The sequence below is a fragment of the Malania oleifera genome, chromosome 8 (genome assembly GCF_029873635.1).
Source record: "Malania oleifera isolate guangnan ecotype guangnan chromosome 8, ASM2987363v1, whole genome shotgun sequence".
Classification (NCBI taxonomy): domain Eukaryota; kingdom Viridiplantae; phylum Streptophyta; class Magnoliopsida; order Santalales; family Ximeniaceae; genus Malania; species Malania oleifera.
In genome coordinates this window covers 106,122,704-106,127,497 of record NC_080424.1, presented here as the reverse complement: position 1 = coordinate 106,127,497, position 4,794 = coordinate 106,122,704, and positions in this window count along the sequence as shown.

Here is a 4,794-nt window from a genome sequence, read left to right as displayed (position 1 = left end):
TTTATGAAAATTATAATATTTTCTTCATCATGGTTTTGATTGTATGTAAATCTAGCATAAGAAATTAGGTTCTTGCTAAAAGAAACCATCTCAAAGGAGAAAATTCCATACCTTGAGAGTCAGGCAAGGATAATTGGTCCATTCCTGATATTCTTTGCTAACTTCAAATCTGGATCTCCATTCCTGGCATTTTTGATAGCTTTGAGGGAAAGAGTTTTTGCACTTTGTTGTTTACTACATTTGTTTGGATCTAGATTTAGACTACTCAAGCTTTCATGGACATCATGCCCATCGAAATCTATCTTCCCAATCTTTGATTTGCTATAGGGGGTTTCATTCAGCCCCATACCCTTCTGCAACTTCAAATCATGGCCAAAATCAAAATCATTTCCATTTCCTTTGAGTCATTTCAGCCCTGTAGCTTCCTCTTTAGTTGATATCACAATCTACCAAAGTAACAACCTGGTATGAATCCTTTAGATTTAGGTAAACAAAAGACAACACTACAGCTCTGTTGGTGCCTATTATTAGTAAATAATTCCTTCCAACAAACTTTCTTGTCCCCTTTCATGAAGAATCAATTTTCCATATCCTTTGTGCCATTTTGTCGAACACCTCAGGCACGACCATCATCATTCTCCAAAACACTTGGATCTGCCCCATCCTTATGGATTGATTGCGATTGCTGCCATTGTGCATTAGGTAGTTGCTATCATTGCCTTTGTGATTTAATTACAACATATGCAACTCTGTAGTTGCTGCACTCAAATGAACACAAGCAACCATTTCCATCTCCTTCGTGCTATTCTGTCAAGCATATAGTGCACGGTTGCTTTTCCCAATACTAGCAATAGCAACATTGTTATGACCCAAAGAATAATAGTATTTAAATGATGATTAAGAGGGTGGAAAATGAAGACAATACAAAAGGAGGAGGTTGACTTCGTCGACGACATTACACTTTCGAAGGAATAACCGAGAGAAGTTATCAGGGCCTCACCGACGAACACAGGGGATTCATCGACAAGGGTATAAGAGGACCTCGTCGACGAAGGCAAGATTCGTTGACGAGGAGATATCGAGAGAGGTTTTGAGTAGTTTGAATTTCGTCGATGTGGAGTGGGTTTCGTCGACGAAATTATTGAAGGACTCGTCGACGAAATGACGTGGCTCGTCGATGAATCCAGTCCTATAAATATCAAAAATCCATATTTTAACTTCACCATTAAGAAATCTCTCTCTCCCTCTCCCTACGATTTCTCTCTTCTCTCTTCAATTTCGGGCTGGATTTCCACCGGTTCGACAATCTGAAGCCACCATGACGCTCCTGGGGAAGTTCTCTCCAAATCTGCCGGAGCGGATCGTTGATGAAAACCAGTTGGAAATCATCCCTAAGTTGAGGTAAAACTTTTAAGTCAAATTTGATCTTACGATAGTTATAGGAAATGATATACACGTGAAAATACTGAAGTTTAGTACTAAGAGTTTTCATTTTCAGGGTATTGATCAGGAAACCTTACGGGTGTTAGACCAGGATATTTTAGGGGCTTTCTCAGCAGCCAGGTAAAGGAATAAACTAAAATAGTTATTTTCACACAAATTATTATTATTTATGAGCAAATTGATTTTTTGAAAATATGTACGATATTTGAATATTATGGAGTAAATGCATGTTTAAAGAAAATACTACTGTTGTATGAGAATTATGGTTTTTGAACGAAATGTATGATTTACCCAACTTTGTGTGGCATGAATGTTATTTTTCATGAAAAGTGTTATGATATGGAAGATTTTACGAGCAAAACATGTTTTCAGGTATTATGAAAATATACGTTATGTTAGGATGATTTTGACAAATACATGATAATTGATTTATTTTCAGTATGTATATACCTGAAATGATTCTAGTGTGAGGTCGTGTATATATGAAATGATTCTGGCGCGAGGTCGTGTATATATGAAACGTTTTTGGCGTAAGGCCGTATTTATGGAATGTTCGGCACAAGGCCATATTTATGAAACGATCGGCACGAGGCCGCTATAATATCATGTAATATATGTTATTAGAAACCGAATGTTAGTTTAGTTCAGTTTCAGGAGCTCGGTACTGTAGCCATATAGATAAGATATTTATGTTCAGACTTGTGCTAACCACCCCACGAGGGAGTGGGAGATGAATAGTCGATGTGGCTTTCAGTGTAAAGTTGTAGACGTCCACCTGGCAGTTCGGACCAGGGTGTGGCGGGTCCATTGTACTTACAGACATTTTTGACTCGGCAGTGGTCAGCCAACCATTGTCGGGTCCCTCCTTCGGGCTGCACAACCCGTCATGGGGGGTAATACATGACATTAGTTAGCTATTCATCCTGGGTATGTTTTCAGTATTATTAGTTATAATAGATGTTTTATGAACGTTATGATTTATTAATAAATATGAAAGTATATAATGATTCAGTATGTTATGACGAATGTTTAAAGATATATGAATTGTATTGTATATGTATAACTGCATTATATATTCATGTTGTCACACAACTGTATTTAGTTTATTTTCCCTTGCTAAGAAGTGTCTCACCCCTGAATGTAATTAATTTTTTAGGAGACCCTGAGAGACCGGCGAGTCATGGCCGTCATTGAGCTTATTAAGTTACCCCACTAGGAGGGTAAGGTTTTGTACTAAAATCAGGATTATTTTTGTTGTATGATCCTAGGGTTATTTTGATGTTTTGGGGGTTGTATATAAATATAGTATTTTGGTGATGTAGTAAACTTTGGTATTATGTATATTAAGGTTTTTAAGAATGTGATTTATATTTACTACTGCGTAGGTTTCCGCTGTGAATAAAAGGTGTCCCCATTACCCACGGGTTCGAGTTGAGATTATTATTTCTTATGTTTCATTTATGTTAAATTAAGCAGGTTGTTACAAACATCACCATTGTTACAAATTCTGTGTTGGCAATGCTATTATCCGACTTGCAATCTCGACAAGCATCACTATGGTTTTCTTTCAAACCTAAAACATTATGCTTTTGAAGATTTTTGACAAACCTGAACTTCGTCTTCTATACCTAGCATTGTAGGGATTTTGACAAACATCTGGTGTGTCCTTTGTTCCGTTCAAACGATCCCTAGAAGTGCCCTTTGCAGCGGTTGAGGTAGAACCCTTTGTCGCAATTTTTCGAACACCTGAGGTGCACCCTTTGGTATCAGCTTCCTTTGCAGCACCTTCACATGCATCTCCTTCGAATTCACAAACAACTTCAATTATATCTTTTGTTCTAACGGTTTCTGAAGCTTCAAAATCATCTTCCTCTTCGTACTCCCCATTAGTTCCATCTTCCCCATAATCATTCTACTATGGTTCACCATCTTCTTCATCATCAATTTCTTCCTCCGATGATTCACATCCAACCTCCCACATTTGAAATCGTCTTGATTCACAATTGATTTACGAAATCATACTTGATTTCAATGTTCAACGCTTGATTTTGGCCATAAGATCTCAAGATTTGAGTGTGGACATTATAGAGAGCTTGTCTCATTTGTTATGCAAAGAGGAACATTCTAGGCATCTCTTGTTCCGGTAGGAAACCGTCATCATCTTTGACATCGTCAACATTTGTAGCTTGAGAGACTAAATAGAGAGATATGTTGGAGACGATCATTACGAGTCTTCCGCCAGAGAAGAGCTTGAGATCTGCAGCGATGACGAGGTTTTTGTTCGAATTATTAAGAATGGTGAACATTTTGCCAGCGTTGAAAGCACGTTGAGCTACTTTGGAGAAGAAGATCAGGTCGCAATTGGAGCAAGCAACATTGGACGATCTTCTAAGTTATTCATATCTGAGCGAGACGCTCGACGACATCGATTGCGTGGAAAGGGTTTTAAACTACTTCTTGGAGGAGTTGGAAAAGAGATCTGCTGCTAGAATCCAAGACGATGAGGGTTCTAGATCCACGGAGCTGATGTTCGTCAAAAAATTGATTGATAGATACCTATCGGAGATTGCTTCTGACGCCAATTTGAAGCTGGAAAAGTTTTACGAACTAACCATCACTCTTCCAGAACATGCTTGGCTCTTCGATGACGGCCTCTACAGAACCATTAATGTCTACATCAATGCGCATCCATGGATATCAGAAGTAGAGCGGCGATAAGGACCTTTGTGATAGTAAAAATTTGATTGGAGTCTTCCAAAAGTGATTCCGTCTCTTGGGCCAGGACAACAAAATCTTTAGAGCCGCCGTGTTCGCGATTGTGCGAGAGCTTCTTTGCGATGCCCAGAAGGCATTCGACTTCAGCATGGTTGGTGTCGGGGGCAGTGGATGCAGCGGCAACGGTAGCAGCAGAGGCGGAGGTGCCTTGTAGCATTTTCAAACGCTTCTCCTCACTCTAGCTCGTAGGGAAACATAGGGAGAGATAGAGCCAATGCATCAACTCCTTTGAGCTGTAAGAGAGATCAAGCCAATGCTTTGATTTTGAATTATTTGATGTAGTTGTGATCAAGGATCGAAGATTATTTGATGTAGTCGTGATCAAGGATCGAAGATCGGAAGTAGGAAGAAAACCTGTCAAAAGCGTTTCCACAGACGGCGCCAACTGTTGCAGCAAAAAATGTCGATTAACCTCCGACGAGCTTTTCGATCCCAATCACCCGAAAAAAACGAAAACAAACATGGCTTGAGGGACTCATAATGTACTCCGAGGGATCTCTTCGATGCCTAAGTAAGAGATTGCTCTAGAGAGGTTGTAAGCAACAATAAAGATGAGTTAAGAATGAGATACCTTAG